We start from the raw sequence: 17,231 nt of genomic DNA, 5'->3' as shown, positions 1-17,231 counted from the left end.
CAGGGTAGACCAGAAGGAATGAAACAAGGAAAACCAACAACTTACTGTCAGAGTCAGTTTTCATTTTATCCTACAACAAACCCTACACTGGGACTCTATTCTGCTAATGCATAACTGCTCAAAGAATCCTCTTAAACAGAGATGGAGAACCCAAAGCATATGATTCCATTTCATACCACTTGGCAACACATATACCTTTTCAACTAAAACTAAGATAATACTAACAAAAGCATTACATCTTTAACACCAATCTTATCAGAAAGACTTGTGTGGCCTGCCGAAAGGCTGTCCTGCTTTTTAGTTTGTTACCTTTTGCCTATTTCAGACCTAAAACACTGAGCTTCTAACATAGTTCGAAATAAAGAAACCTTATGTACAGTTTTCTCAATTTCTATCAATTCAGAGTCACAATTCAAGAAGCAATTGTTATCTGTGGTGCAGTACCCAGCTACTTTAGAGGTCTTTGTTAAGAATGTACTTGATGGAGCACAGCCTTTTAAAAGCCTGTTGCCAGGCCCAAAAGATACTGCTTTTTTGCTGGGGGATGGAGGGAACAGAATTATATACGCCTTTGATAAGGATCACAGAAACAGGAGCAGATACCTATAATCCATAGCTTTATTCATGCTACTAGATGAAGGCCTATTTCCCCCTCTCAATGCCGCTTTCAAAATCCTCTGTGCGTGGGGGGACAGGAGACAAGGAGGTTAAGGAAGGAAATGGCAGCATTACAGCACCTCGTTTTGTTTATCAGCTATTCATAAACCATGACGAAATCCTCTCCAACTGTCTTTGGGCCATTTTTTCATATCAAGTTTGCTGGTGACACTTTTAAATAAGCCTGTAAGCCATGTATTCTAATAAATCAGCCTATAAAAGCCCCTATTCCATTTAAACCTGGGCACTAAATGACTAATAGCTTGTGATCTTCCAGTAGCAGAAATAAAGTTGTACTAATGCACAACAACTACACAGCTTTTATACAAATTCCAGTTTTCCCCTCTATTCTTCATGACAGTTACACAGGAGAAGTCCAAAATACATTTGTTCAGGAAGGGATACAGAAAATAGAGCATCCCCCAGTTAAGCACTACCTAAAAGAATTTACTATGCTGCTTTTGATTGTGTCCAGGCTGAATAAGTTTCAGCCCTTGTTACTTGAAATTTTGTTACCAGCCTTTACTTTGCAAACATAAAACCACCCCTCCACTCTCTTCTAGGTGCTTTGCTAGTATTATTTAAACTAAGAAACAACCCCATCCTAAAATTCCTTTCAGTTCTTTCTTAAACCATAATCCTGTACCACTTCTATATGGTTTCCTTCCCTGTTACCCTCAACAAATGTCCCTACAAGCACACCAATTGCAATTTAGCTTATTTTAAGAAGACAGCAAAAGAGCTGGTGAGCTTTTCTTGTACATATGGCATGCTCTCTAGAAGCTGAAGTAGGTTTCACAAGAAGGTTTAAAAATGAACTTGTAAAAGCACAACCATGACACTCCTTAACAACTGGACTGGCACAAGCCTTTCATGATACCTGCATTCTTGGTAGTAAACAAACAAAAATAATTCTGTAAGATACCTAAAAATTCTAATTTGCTTCCAAGCATTAGGAACTCGCATACGCCGCCTTTCAGGGCATCCATTTTGAAAATGCTCCTGCTTCTTGTAAGATCAGTTCACCCACACTGATGCCCAACAGCTCTCAAATACATCATGATCTTTATACAGCAAACATTTCTTCCATTACTGAAATGCAAAACTCCCCCTAATTCAATTGCTTATCCTGAAATACTGCATGAGTACATGCTACAGACTACTGTCAAAGTCCAGGTAACTTTCAGGATGGCCTCTTCTCTAACAGAATTATCAAATGAAACACAGAGCTAACAGTCAATGCCTGTGACTTTAGACTGACACAGTACTTTCCAAGTACTTCTCAGCTAAGCAAAGAAACATAATTCTCAAAAAGAAACCCAGCACAAAGCAGTTATTAACTGTGCAAATGTTTTTCTAAATATGGTACTCACATACCCATACATGAAGACATGAATAAACTCTTACTGTTCCACCACTGCTTCAAGCACCAAAGGTTTTTATACAGAGTGGTACTGTAGCATGTCACATACTATGATAAAACAGAGAGACCTCAGTACTAAACAATTAAGTAATATACTACAGTACGGTTTTTCACATTGGAAGCCAAGAAAAAGAAAAGTCAAAGTTACGGTTCCCATGATAACTACAGCTTGATTGTAATACTGGTTTATACTGTGTATTTGAACAAATGCATCAATTTACAATTGATGGGGAATTGTAACTGAAGGACACAGTCACATACTTTGTCTCACTCAAATAAATCAGTGGCATTCAAAACAAATTTCCATACCTCTTGTACAACTTGGTAAGGTGACTGGTTTGCTGCCAAGAAGAAAACAGGCATATAATGCATATAAACTATATTTATCAAACAACTTCTCCAAAGTTACGGTGAAGCACACATGGCAGTGCTGTGGCATTTGACTAGATTATGGACTATTGCAACATCCAGCAAATTATATTACATCCATGTAATATGTCCATGATTTGTCCAGATTTGTCCATGTCATATCTGACTTGACCATACCATGACTCATGGCTACTGCAAATGAAATCCATTAAATATATTTAAGCTTCACATTCCGAAAAAGGCAACAGCAACAAAAACACACTATTGCAGTGTTTACTTTCAAAGAAAAAAAATGCATAAAATGAGGAAGCTTGGTAAGAGAAACTGAAGAAAATGAGGCAGTTGGACAAAACGTTTGCAGACAACGGACAAAATTACTATACTGAAAATGCAGAGAGCTGGGGAAAAAAAAATCCTCACGGTTAATCCATAAGCTGGTAGTCTATCTAAGAACAGGGGAATAAAGCAGACAAAAAGAGTTACCAAGTAAAGTTGCAAACTTTACTCAGTATGTTTGTATGTAAAAAGGTATGTTTGTAAAGGGGCAAAGTAGTAAGAGGTCCTTTCATGAATGCCAGGTACAATGCCTGCTAGAAAATCCACTGGGCTAACATACAACCAAGATAAATACTCCAGGAAAATAAATAATATTAAAGTTTGCTGCATCTACTGCAATTGACGAAGCTAAGGAAGGCTTTCATCTTTTTCGTCACATGAAGCCTCAGAGGTAGTTTTGATCAACCCAAAGCAAACAGTAGGAAGTTACCAAAGCAAGACTGTATTCATCCAAGAGTTCTGAAAATCTGAAGCGTAAAACAGCCTATCTACTGGATCACATAACACTTGGTATCAAACACGGCTTTTATGTCAGTAGTGCAACAGTTTTAAAAGGTGGTCACACTTTTAGACTGTCAAGAACTATAGACCAGCAAGTCTCAGCAGGGCCAGTAAGTAGAAGACACAAGAAACAACGTTCATGAGCACGTAGCCACGTACAGGCTGTGGAAAGTGACGCTAACGCTTTCCCACAGAAAACTCCCATCTTACTAATACAGGAGAATTCTCTGAAGCAATTGCCAAGTGGTCAAAGCCTGAGCTAACCTGGATAACCAAAACACGTGTCAGCTGCTGAACAAAGGTCTCCCACCAGCAGTTCACAGAGGAAAGTCTTCACATGGATAAGTAACTGGCTCAAAACAGGCAAAAAAAAAGTTAGGAAACATCACCTGACTTTTCCAGACCCATGATGTTCAGCATGCACATAAAACATCCAGGAACAGGTGGTGAGCCTTGAAGAGAGTTTGCTGATAATACTAACAAGTTTGTTTTTGTTAAAAATGAAAATCGACTATGCAGGAAGCAGCCAATCTTCACTGTACCCAGCGAAGGTGTAATAAAATACAGATGAGAGTCGGTATAGGTAAACAGAAAGCAACACACCTGAGAAACTACAACCCAACTGGTTTACATACAATTTACTGAGCTTTGACCCAATTACCTCATTGTCAAGAAAGAGACCTGGGGGCTAGAACAGAGATCCAAGAAGACAAGAAGTCAGAAGAACAAACAGAATGCTAAACATATTTAAGAAAAACAAAACCAAACCAAACACAGAATTGTACAAGAGCTGCAAAAGTCTATCAGGTACCTGTATTTTGCTTCAGTGCCAGTATTTGCTCTGCTCACCTCCACTTTAAGAATAAAATTACTGAAGGACCGAAGGGGAAGGTAACAGGCATCTGAACACCCTTCAGAATCTCCAGCCTTGAAAGGGGACAACCAGGGATTGAATAAGAGAGTCTACAAAATCAGGAGCAGCAGGGAGCAGGTAAGTAGTGAACCATTGTTCCCTTTTTCTTTTAACAAGGAAACTAGAGAACATCAAACAAAACTAGCACCTGGTAGGTTCAAAATAAAACAAATAAAAGGAAGCAGTTCTTCATACAGTGTGTACTTAAGCTGCGAAACTCATTGCCACGGTCTCAATGGAAGCCAAGAGTTTACACAGACCAAGGGAAGACTAGATGAATTCATGCAAGAAAAATTCATCAAGTGTTACCTATCACTTTTTCCAAGGTAATTCTGAGCTGCAGTTTTGGAGGCTAAGGGGCTCGCTCTGTTTCTGGATAGCCTCCACCACAGTCACTGTGAAATAGGATTCTGGATGAGACAGACCTCTGGTCTCAACTGGCAGAGCTATTCTCTGGTACCAAAAAAGCGAGATCATATTCATAACATGCTTTTAATAGCTCTTGACAAATACTCTACTTCGATAATACACAATTTCCAGCGTATCATTTCACCTCCCTTTCATGAGGAAAATAAAGCGATTTCAGTCCGTATTATCAGTGGAGATAAGCATAATAACAGAAACACAGAGGTAAGGGTAGTAACAGCAACCCTGACAATACTAAATACTGCAGCACAAACTACTTCTCTGGATGCTACTCTGTAGCTGCAGTGGTTAAGTTCAGTTTGGGAAAAACTCAGGACAAAAGCGTGTTATATATTGAAATTTTAGGAATACTGAACTTGTATTAAAAACTTTTTCTACATTTGAATAAGAATTAAAACAAAGTGGCGAAAAAAAACATTCATACTCCGATTTAGACAGCAGTTGTAACAGATAATATCAGCTCAAAGCACTGGCCTGAAGCTTTACTACTGTTATAAAAAGGTACTTAAAATAACTACAACATATTTAGGTTAAGCACTTAAAGGAATTACTGGGAGACTGAATTCAATCCTCAGCTCCAATCCACAAGTCTCTGTGCAACATCTTAGCTGCCAAAAAACAAACCCTCCCTATTACCTATGAAGTGGGAACCATGTGCATCTCCAAAATTAAGGACACACATTTTACCCCCAACAAATACAGGAGAGACAACAACTGCTGTTGTAAGCAATGGAAGAACTCTGCCTCTTTGCACCTTCCAGCCTACTCCTGCTTCCTCCAACCTAAGAAAGGTGCTGCTGGAACTCCACAGTAAGCACAGCCCAGGCCTGAAGACAGCAGCATATGCCCAGCGCAGAACAGGCCGCCTTCTAAACCTCTGTCAGACACAAGGCAGCACAAGTCAATGGTTTACTTTCAAGGACTCATAATGATCAAAGTTTTCAGAGGTACAGTAAAACTCCCCATAAGCCCCAGATCACACCCAACAAATTACAAACCCTTGCTTGGAACTACACAGTTCTTCAAAGAGATTGGCTGGCTGCAGTTTAGTTTAGTCAAGTTAAATACTTGACTAGAGATGGAAAGAAAACCTCACAGAAAACCTGAGTCAAAATGGCTAATAGCATAGCACAGAATAGAAGGTACACCATCTAAACTCCTACTCCTAAACTTAAGCTCAATATAATAATCACAGACTATCTGGCAGAGCTTATTCAGGAAACCGTGCAGGACAAGGGGGAAGCTTACAGTCCCTAAGATCAGTACATAAAATATAATTGTTTAGAATTTACTCCTGAGAAAAACATTTAAAGGAAGATGATGTACATTCTGAAAACAGCAGGCTATTCACACACACACTCTGAACACTTAAAACTGATTTTTTAAAGTGCTAAATACCAGACCAACTCTGCTTTTAAGGACAGACAGCATTAATCTATTTCATGAGATCAGTAGCAGGACAAAATTAACGCTTGGTAAAGAACCAAGACCATCTGGTGAGAGTTGCTACGTAAACAGCGACTATTACACATCCCAATATGGCAGACCTCAGAACACATCATTATGAACCTGGTATACCAGTCTGGTGTAGCACTCAGGTTCCTGGCTTCCAACCATCTGCTTTGGCCACTAGCCTTGGAAAGAAGAAAAACCATCCAAACACTCAGAGATGCCTGCACTAAACAGGTATTTTGTCTTCTATCACTTCCATGCATAACTGAGACAAAGAGCCTCAAATTCACTCACTGAAGATGAAAGTACTTTTTCTTAAGGTGCAGCAGAACTATGTGCTTGAAACCTTCTGACTTTTCAGCAAGCCTTGTTCTGTTACACAGACCATACATGCACAACAGTCAGCACCAGCAAGTGGGAAAATACTTCTGCTGCTCCTATTCTACCCCCCTACCTCCTTTTTCTTTTGAGGCAACTGTTTCTCAGCTCCCCTTAAGCCCTTCCTGTAGCAATGCCCACCACTCCAGACACCTCCAAATTTAATCCACTGGAATAAGCAGCCTTTAAATTAAGGTGTTATAAGGTCATACAGCAAGCAAGATGATCGGATTAAAGAGGAAGTGGAGTTAAGTTAATACTGAGTCACTATTTTAAGTTCTGTGTTCAAGAAAACAGCATGATAGCCTTTCAAGTGCAAACCAGTTGTTCAAGCAGGATGGCCAAGAACTTTCCTATTACAAAAAGAAGTTTTAGTTCTTTTTTTAAATCTGAATGTGAAATGCAGGACAAAAATTCATCAGACAGACAAGATCTGGTCTCAGAGACAGATGTTCTACAGCTGTGCTTTGGGCTTCCCAAGGCCCATTAGAGCAAGCATATACAATTCCTAGTGTAAACAAACTGCTTTTAGTAACTACAGTATTCGCTCTGAACACACACAACGTTAGGTAGGGCCACCACTCCTCATTCAGCTTCCACTAAGACCAGCCTGCAATATCCTTGGTGCCTACAGACAGAATTTTGTTAAGTCCCCTCTCTTGCTCCTCCCACCACCTCATGTAGCTGCCAAAAGGGAATATTTTAGATGTAAAACATGCAGAGCGGAATCTAGATGGTGCTCCGCATTGTTGTTTTGGAGGTTTTTAATAGCTGTGACAAGTGTTTAATTTCCATTAAGGCACACAGAGTTGTCCAAGTCTTGAGAAAAACAGGAAGGAAAGCAAGAGATTCCACTCTTCCACCTGCTAAGAGCTGCCCTTCTGTCACACTGCAGGCAGTTTACACAAGTGATTTTACAGAATAGCCAGGGCTCTTCAGAAAGCAAGCAGTTCCCCATGCCATGCTCCAGCTATGCTCAGAGCATCACCTCCAGCTGGCAGGTGGCTTGAGCAGAAGCTACAGTCAGAATCCCTGGTTTTCTGTAAGGTGTTCATTCCTCTACCAAGCCACACAGTGTAAACTGCCCATTTCTCTCTGGAGAACAGCAGAGGCTGGTATCACAGGAGTAACGAAACAGCCTATTATTTTACTTACAACACAATTTTTTCATCAGTTTTAAGTAAGAGTGTGTTCATTTTGGCATGAGAAAGCTTTAGACTATGACAGGAGGTAACAGCGTCAGCCACCTCCTATAACCAAGAGCTCTCATGCCTTCTCAAACTAACAGGAATAATGCAGATACTTAGGATAAAATTCTGGATAACTGAACCCACTGCATTAAACACTGATTTGATAAAATTTTGAGACAAATTGACTCGGAAAGCTGATGAATCTAATGGAGGACTTCAAGCTTGCCAAGAAAAGAATCACACACCACAAGAGCAATGTACTTTGCTGCGAATAAATTGTTTTACAGATTAAATACTTTTCATTTGAAATATCAGACAACCCATTTATATGTCAGTAAATCTTTAAGACTTTGGTTATCGTACCTCAAGAGGAAAACTGATTTCTGGGCAGTGGGTTATTCATTTTAACAAACTGTTTATCGTGTGCAATCCGCACCATCACCAGAATAAACAAATTTTAATATCAGTTTGAACTCAGGCCAGCACATTCTTCTTGTGGTGTCCTTTGCTTCACAGATGATTACTCTATTTCTATTTCTCCCACGAAGGTTCCCTGGCAACTGATCCAATCCACTTGCTCACTGCCACCAAAATGAAAAGATGAAAAGGGCTTGCTGCTCTCCAAGCCACCGGCCCCCCTCGTCCTTAGCACCAGCTCTGGTGTTCATCAGATCCTTTTATGAGCCGGTTTGATTCATTACAACCGCAAAATGCTCTCCATTTTACAGAGTTATTTTTCTGCCATTTTAGTGAACTAAAGTGGTTCACAGAAGGACCTGACAAGCACTGCTGCTATAACAAAGTAGCAGAGCCATGTGGTTGGGAGGAAGGGTGCAGGGGGACAAAGGCAGAGAGGAAACTTCTCCTTTCAGAACAATGTCCGGTTAAATTAGCTCACTGTGTTTTTCAAACCATACCCTGACTTATAAATGATTAGATGGGCCACAAGACGACATTCAATAGCTTTCAGCTATCTGCAGAGCTACAAAATATTTATTGTACCAAAAAAAAATATTACATGTATTCTTACACACATTTAAGTATAAGACTCCAGCAGGAAGAAAGAGAAGTTCTTAAAAACACAACACATTTACATTAAAACACAACAGCAAGATAAGGATAACTCAATTACAAGAGGAGGGTAAAGAAAGCTTGGAAGATTTCTTCCTAGCTTGCCTTTTTTTTTTTTTTGCCCAGCAATCTCAATAAGCATTATGATGGAGAAAAGCTTTAAGCCCTTTCAGTAAGCTGAAAACAGCAAGCACTTTGCCTTTTCTCCTGAAATTGCCATGAATAGCCAAGTAAAGCTATCAAGGAATAACATGCCTTAGAGAAAGAACACGGAGGGAGGCAGCCAAGTCGATGGGTTGCAAGGTGTTGCACCACAGGGAAGTGACAATGTGCTCCAGGTGCCCAGTTCCCAGGTTTTCTGCCCAGTGAGCTCTCCATGGATAGCTCTTCCTTGCTTTGTGATGGACCGCCTACTGTGGACATACCATTTCACCTGAGAAGTAACAAGTGAACCTCTATCAAATACATCTCTTCCACAGCCAAACTGTATTCACAACAGTAGCAAAAGGGAGAGCTCAGCTGCTGGAGTCCTCACCTTGCTATTCAAAGTTCACAACCTACCTGGAGCCACCTCAAAACAGAAACTCCTCACTTCACTATGCACTGAAGAGAAAAAACACCCTGCCCCACACCACCACCATTGTTACACCATATCAAACTACACAAGGGGTTTTTCAGCCTGACTCCTACCAGTTGCCTACCAAAAATCCTCATGTTGGACAGCCACAGAGACTACACCACAGATCTGTGACTGCCATACAGACAGAGCCACAAAGAAGACTCCAAAAGACCCCAGAAGCCCCACCGGGGAATGAGATCAAGCACGCAGCCTGCGTCCCAGCTGGCTCTATAATACCTGCCTCCAAGGGCTCCTACTAGTCCAGTTTCTCCCACAGTAAGAATCCACATTGCCCAACCATCCCCACACTGCACAGTCCAGTTGTGCTGCTAGTCATGCAGCAGTCTCAGCCTGGGAATCACACGCTGACAAGCCAAAGGGTGACCAACCTCCATCTAGAGAGGCAGCGAAAGGCAGGTGCTCTGGTTTCTTCTGGGGAGAAGGCAGGGAAAGAGGAATGGTGGTGGAAAGAGAGAAACAGATCAAGGAGATCAATCTTTTAAGTAAATGCGTAAGGGAAATTTCTCATGAGGAGCACTGGAAGAAATCCCTTTCACCTGCCAAGGTTTTCTTTTTTAACACCCCAAAATTAAGTAGTCATTAGGTTGGGCAAAGGGAAGCAGGGGCACAAGGCATCAGCTTATTTCCTTGAGAACTAGCCATTCCAGAGCTCAGTCACCTTAACCACAGCATTTCTTTAAATCTAACCATGATAAGTGAAAAGGCACACAAAAAATTCCCCCTTTCCATTCGTCTTTTCAGTTTCAGTGCAACATCTAACACACACAACTTCTAAGACTGCCTCCTACAACAACTATCAGACCCAAGTTGGAAAGCACGTTTCTGTTCTAGCACTGCCTTTAACAAGCAGATTCTTCCAACAGCCATGCCATTTCTACAGAACAACCCCTTCCTTCTGCATGGCTGCCACAAAGTTCAAATCCTGCTCAAATACTAAAGTATGACCACCGAGAGTCACTTCAGTGAGGGAAGGTGGCCTGGGCCAGGGACTACTGCAGAACTGCAGTGAAGGAGAGATGCAGGTGGAACAGATGTGATTTTCTTGCAGTAAGCTCTTTTAAAGTTACAACAGAATTAAAGCAAGTAACTGCCTTCACTTACTGCTGTACAGAAAAAAGACAACATACCTTTGCAGAGATCAAGAGAGAAGGAGGGGGCAAGTGAAGCTGAAGCCTGCTTGTTCACTTCCCCCCAGTGAAAGAATGATGATTAAACTAAGGATGAATAAGGCTGTACCCCATTCAAAGAGCTGAGTGAATGCAAAGCACAGCAGACACCTCATAACGGTACTGATAAATAAACTGAATTACTTAGCAGGTCTCTCCCAGACTTACCTCCTGAGGCAGTCCAGAGACCCCTACTTAACTCGCTTTCTGAATGATTCCTTCCTAAATCAAGAGAGATATTAAACTGCTCACTATAAACTCTCAGTTTAATTCTTCACGGTTCAAACAACTCGAGGCAAGAATTATACTCTTAGCGAGAGTCCCTTCACTGGAGTTTAAAGGAATCTCTGAACTCGCATAAGCAATGGCTGCAGTGACACAGGGCCTTCACTTAAGCCATCCTGACAGGACCACACCACCCTGTGAAGCCTGCAGGATCCTCCCAGCAATCCACAATGTAGTCTAAGTACCTCTCAAACCAAGAACCAGAGATGAAGACCTGCCTGCTTTCTGCCTTGCAATAAGCCACCAACAAGCACCTACTCCAGTCCAATAGCAGTACAAACCAGAGCACATCCTCCAAAAGCCACAGGACTCACCTACATATATGCCAGAAAGATGAGTCAAAATTTATATTACATACATAGGTATGTTCTTAGATCTCATTTCAAGCTAATAACAGCAGTTACGGTTGTTCAGGTATTTCTGATCCCAAATGCACACACCATGCACATTTAAATATAGAACTAAAAGCAGCAAGTTACCCAAGGTGCCAGATTCCTGGACTTCAGCTATGCTCTCCTACCCAGGAATAGGTAAGATTCTGAAACCATTTGTTACACCCTAAATGACTAATTAAGATGCATCCTTGAAATTCACCAGTCTCTCACCTATGTGCAATTTTATCTCAGTCTTATCAGAGAGATTTTTGAACATCTGTTAGCCTCATCATTACCTTCCTTTCTTCAATCCTTCTATCAAGCACTTAGAACAAAGTCAGACATCGCCTTTCTGGCTGTCCTGTTTCAAATCACAGGAGTACTGAACTGTTACTTTCTGCAGTCCAGACCAACACGCACTTTTCCTGCAAGACATTTTACCAAGTAACATTTCAGCTTTGGATTTCAATCTCAATGAATCCTCTTTGCAGCAGGGAATATCTTCTTTTAATAAGTTATCATCAGCTTGGGACTTCCCACTAGCTCATCCAGGTTGTTACTACCCAAGACTTTAACTGAACTTCTTTCTCTCACGTAAGGGCTTGTTTCACATTTCTCCCGCAAAAGCCCTACCTCAATGCTTTCTATGATGAAAACTTCTGCTCCTCATTTTGTCCTGTCACTGATCTCTAAAACTCTAAAATCCCAACTTTCAGTTAAGGTTCAGTTAGTTTTCCCCTGAACTCTCTCTCAAAGAATGACCAGTATTCCATTGCACCTAAAGACTACCCATTTAACAAATCCTGTTTACCCTGTAAATAAATCCACAGGCTTCCTATTTTAAGATCCAGGACAAAAGTGCCTTTATTAAAGTCCTCCTTGGACTTGCTCCAGGTTCTGATCTGCTTTACCACTGGTCACACAGCCGTTGGTCTCCAAACCTGCCCTGTGCAACCCCCCCACAGAAGCTCCTCCCCACACCCCAAATTTCCCTGTTTGGCAAGGGATATCCCTCAGTGGTTACCCCCATTCCACATGAAGTGCAACAGGACCAGACTGGACCTGGACCAGGACCCCCACTCACAAATACTGCACACACAGAGCAAGAGAAACTATTAGAGCTGTGTTGCTGTATCAGCACCCAAGCACCCCCAGCTCTGGCTACCCGCTGCTTAACATCCCCTTGCCAGGCAGCTCCCAGGGTCTGATGTGAGGCTCCATCAGGCTTCAGCGTAGCCAGCCAGCTCTTCCCACACCAACAAAAGCATCCTCCACACTTTGGGTAGGAAGCGGTATTATTGGGAGTGGAAACGCATGTTTATTTTGCAACATGTTCTAATTATCCAAGACTGGCAAGAAAATGCAACTCCACTGAGCAAACAAGAGAGTGATATAAACTGGAAAGACTGAAAACGCAACAGGGAAGGCACAAGATGAAGGGGAATAAAAATCTACGGGAAAGCTGGAGGTGGTGGTGGGGAAGCAGGGACAGGGCTGGAAAGAGGAATAGAAAGAAGTAGAAGGTTTAGGTTTCAGAACAGGACTGGTTCTGCTGCATTAAAAGGAATCATACTTTGTACACCTGATGTACACCTCCGTAGAATGGTTTAAGAAGTGATGCTTATTTTGTAGACAGAAGTCAAAATAAACCATGAGTATGCCACTTCCTTCCAAAAAAATCACTGAGAAGAAATTTTAAAGCCAACTACCTGTTGGAGTTCCAGCAGTGAACAGACAGTTCAAAGGAATGGCTTAAAAAGCAGCTCAAGGACATCAAAACTAAAGTGCTTCCAAAACTACGCACCACTGGATTCTCCACACATCAGCTACACCCAGGCAGGTAAGTTGCTGCACTGGTCACCATGATCACCAGCCCATATTTAAATGGGGCCTGAGCAGCAACATCTCTGGGATCAGGACTGCACACACGAGACTTAACTTCCCTCTCAGGACCATTAGAAGGAGGAGACATTTTGGCTGCGATGACTTTTTCCAGACAATTGATTCTCAAAGTTATTTATTCCCCGCCATTCCCCTCAAGGCCCTCCCATCACAGCAACTGTCTGTGACAGGGCAAGGCTGGAAGCAGCTCCCATGGAAGCCAAGCAAAACCACACCCAAAATAGCTATATAGGTCACTCCAGAGCAGAGCAAGACCTACACCATGACAGCAAGGGCTTTGGGTTAGTTCCTATAGACCAATAAGGTTTCAAAGTCATGTGTTACGATGCTCTGCTAATACAGTGGCTTACTGGATAATTAGCATTTTACTGAATTGCAACTTCTAAATGAAAATGCTTAAATTAAGTAAGAAAACCTTCCTCAATTAAGTAGTAACCACTACTGAGTGGCACTCATGAAACAAGAGAACCCAACAGCACAAAGATCCTTGGGTTTGACTTGACTTCTTCTAGGCGCATGTCTATATCCTTGAAAAGTCACAATGTTGGAAGCAAAGAGCTAATCAGCTTTTGCATACTTCAGAATATCTGAAGAGCTTTGTTGTCACATTCAGGTGCTTGGAGTGTGTCATTTAGGTCACAGCCTCCTTCTTTGTCACTTCATGCCTTCCAACCTCATTTTCCAAATGTGCAACCGCAACGTGGCATGTCCACCAGCACTGATCCCAGGTAAGATACAAACCACTAAAGGTTACAGTTAAGATTCTGCAGGCGGAAAGAAATCAAGAGGAAGACTCTTCCATCAGGTGTCGTTATCCTGAATCCTAATAAAAACATGGAATGTTTCTGCATATTGTACCTCACTCCTTCCTCTGAAAGACCTCTAAAAATAAATTACACGCGGAGCTTCCCTTTGCCTTTTTACCACTGCCAAAATACAGGCAATATTTGAGACCTTCTTCCATTAAAATCCAGTGGGTTTTGTTCAAACAAGCTACTCACAGAAAAATAAATGATGATAAACGATGAAGTTAATGATGAAGCTAAATAGATGCAGTAAATTTATACAGCAACTTTTCTGTTGGAAAAGTGAAATCTAAAGCCTCACCTACGCAGAAGAGGCTCATTTGTAAAGGAGACAGTTTAATTATTTACTAAAATCTGCAGTTTTCTTGTGTACAGGGAACATGAAAGTATCACTCGTGTTACTTACAGGCATCAGTTAATCAGCTCATAAATCTGAGCACTTAGTGATCTGTGCATTGCAGACAAGTACAAAAGGGTTTGGAAGTCAGGATTTGAGGGAACTGGGGGGCAAGGAGGACATTCAGGCACACACCACTCGTCACACAGTTGCCTGTGCCCCTGCTAGCTACAAGGGTTTATTGGAATAATGCTGGATTCATGAGAACAGACACGAACAAGCAGGTTCTAAATGCTTCCTCCTCTGAAAATGAATGTTAAAATACAATGAATGGGAAATAAGGGCTGGAGTAAAATACGTGCTCCCTTGAGTCCTCTGCCTTATTTCCACCCCTTCTGGTTACTTTTTTCCTCCTCCTCCCACCTCAACAACCCTGATGTATCATGCCATGTGCTAAACGCAAAACAAAAACCCCAGCAGCCCGCTGCTACAGGATGCCACGGGTACGGCAAACCACAGACAGTCTCACTGCAAGATTTCAGCAGCTCTTCGAAAACCTTCAAAGTTCCCATTACTCAGATCCTCCACCTATACAGAAAACCATGCCTGAGTCCGACTGTTAAGGTGTTTAAGGCCATGCTGTATTCTCACACTGCAGATTCCACTCCAGCGAAGGGCCTAGGCCAGGGCACGGGGCACAGACACAGCCTCCCCTCCACGCCAAGGCAGGACAGGACCACCCACGCCAAGCCTGGACCCAGCAGTATATCCCCTTCTTCAGCACTCCACCACTGGTGTTTCACCTCTACTCACAAGTAACTCATTTTACATCTTATAAAGTCCTAACACTACCTGAACGTTAATGGGAAACACCGTGAATGTTCATCAAAAGCTTTTCAGTGCAAAGCCAGCAAGCAACTTGCATGGAAAAAGCTACACTCTGGTTAGCTGACCCCTCTATGTGGACTAGGAAGCCTTTACAGCGCTTCTTCCACTTAACCCTTCAGGTTTCCACATTAACCAAATTCAGACGAAAATGGTTACAACTCAAATCTACCACCCCTGCACAGAGTTCTGATTGCAACAGGAAGAGTATTCCACTAAACCTCATTTTGACTGACATTTCTACAGCACTACATCCTTAGAAATAGCTATTTTTCCTCGAAAGGACTGAGCAATCTTCACCTACAACCAAGACTTCCCCTGATTACTGAAGCAGCAATAAAATCATTTTGGGTTTTGAAGCCGAGGAAGCTTTTTCCTGCTGTTTAATTAACCGAACCAACATGCACAAGGAATAATAGAAATATCATTACATTGTTAAATATTCAGCAAGATATTCGGTCAAATATGATTATCCAGTTAGTACCAGTGAACCACTAATTCAGTTAAACTTGCAATCACAAGCATTTAATGCTCATCCAAGAGCCTGTTCTGCAGCTTTCACAATGATCTCCATGTAGTTCTTGTTTTAAAAAAGCTCAAGAGAGGCTGAGAATAAGCAGTCTGAGCTGATGGAAAAGCAGCACAGGGGGTGTGTGAATCTGTGGCATTTTCCTGTGCTGTGGCAGGGGACATTTTGATTTATAAAACTGTTTCAAACTTTAGATGATTGCTCACACAAGAAATAACTGCTCTTCCCCAGCAGTTGTGGTTTTCTCCTAGTGAAGAGCACACCGTCGATAGGATCACTGTGAAACCCCGAGCACATTCACACCAAACCAGAAGAAACAAGCAGTGTTCCGGCTTCTAGTAGCCGGAGACAGGAACAGACCGTTCTGACTGTTCTGATCACCTGTTACCAGCCTCAGAAACAAACAGTTAATTTTCCCTGGCACTGCTGCCTCCTTTTAAAAGGTACTACTCGATTTTTTGCGCCACTGTTAAAAAGGCAGAGCTCTCGCAAGGGAAGAAGCCCTCCCTAACTATCTCCTCACGGTTAAGTTTGTCAGCAGCCAGCCCTGCCATCTAGAATGGGGTTACTCAGAGCAACGCGATTTGTGCCCTTTCCTTCTTTTTCTTTCTCTTTAATTAGTAAAAGTGTGTGAAACTTTGAGGCTAGAAACTAGAGAGCTCCCAAGTTCCTCTCTTAGCAGCGCCCAGCAGTGAAAAAGGAGAGAGTTCTGCAAACGTGCCCCAAGCATCCAGCTACATTTAGCTTTCAGCCTTTTTATTATCATTGTCAATGAATGGGCCCCAGTCAAATTAAAGCTGCCATTTTAGGTTAAAGACTAGAGAGCCTCTGTTGTGCAACAGCGAGACAAAAACACTCCAAGCGACAGATGCAGCACTCTCATCGGGAAACGATGGGTCTCAACTTTTATAACAAAAATAATACTGGCGATAGCGATAATTACTGATCATGCTTTTTAATATGAATTATATATTGATACTCACACATTACCGCAAACTAACGGGGTTTATAATTGGGGTAAACCAGCTACCCATGCTGCTAAGGTCATAGTCATTAAGATTTTTTTGCCGTCGTTAGAATGGATGATCTGTGAGGAAACGAACAGAAACATTTTTTGTTCAACTTGCTTGTTTGCATCTCCGCCAGCCCCGTGTGCCACGGGAGAGAAGGGGGGGGGGGGGGGGGGGGAACAAATCACAAACACAAGGCAAACACATTTCTCCCGAAAGCCATCTTCCAGGATAAACACAGCTCGCGATCGTCTCTGATGAAAGTAAAACCGAGGCGCACATCGACACAGAAACAAACTTATCGCATCGGGGGATTCGGATATTCCCCGGGTCAAAACCCGCGGAAGGCCAAAGGGGATGAGGATGGGGGGCGGGGGGGAGAGGAAAAAAGGGGGAAACAAAAAAAAAAAAAAAAAAAAAAAAAGCGTTTCGCAAATGGAGAAATCGCCGTTTCCCGTAGTTGGGAGCACGCTCAGCCCCTTCCCAAACGAAAACAAAGGCGGAAAGTGGGTAACTGCGGGCGAGTTGCGCGGGGCGCCGGGCGGCCGCGGGGATGGGCAGGGAACTCCCGGGCACCGCGA

The 17,231-nt window shown here is 42.2% G+C and overlaps 1 protein-coding gene across 6 annotated transcripts in view; it reads right to left on the bottom strand.

Moving 5' to 3' along the window:
* Positions 1-17,231, bottom strand: part of CHD7 (chromodomain helicase DNA binding protein 7) — a 133,338-nt gene that overhangs the window by 113,647 nt on the left and 2,460 nt on the right. For 5 of the 6 annotated variants that reach the window (XM_057426244.1, XM_057426242.1, XM_057426248.1 and 2 more), the window contains exon 2: positions 16,624-16,727. The exons of the other annotated variant lie outside the window; for it this stretch is intronic. The gene's annotated coding sequence lies outside the window, so the exon portion shown is untranslated. The remainder of the gene's footprint in view (positions 1-16,623; positions 16,728-17,231) is intronic. 6 annotated transcript variants of the gene reach the window in all.

This window comes from Pezoporus wallicus, unplaced genomic scaffold (genome assembly GCF_028554395.1).
Source record: "Pezoporus wallicus isolate ANWC-B61680 ecotype Strahan unplaced genomic scaffold, APGP_CSIRO_Pwel_v1 contig_4131, whole genome shotgun sequence".
Classification (NCBI taxonomy): Eukaryota; Metazoa; Chordata; class Aves; order Psittaciformes; family Psittacidae; genus Pezoporus; species Pezoporus wallicus.
The sequence above is the reverse complement of the archived record's forward strand: the minus strand, read 5'-3'. Positions and strand labels throughout refer to the sequence as shown.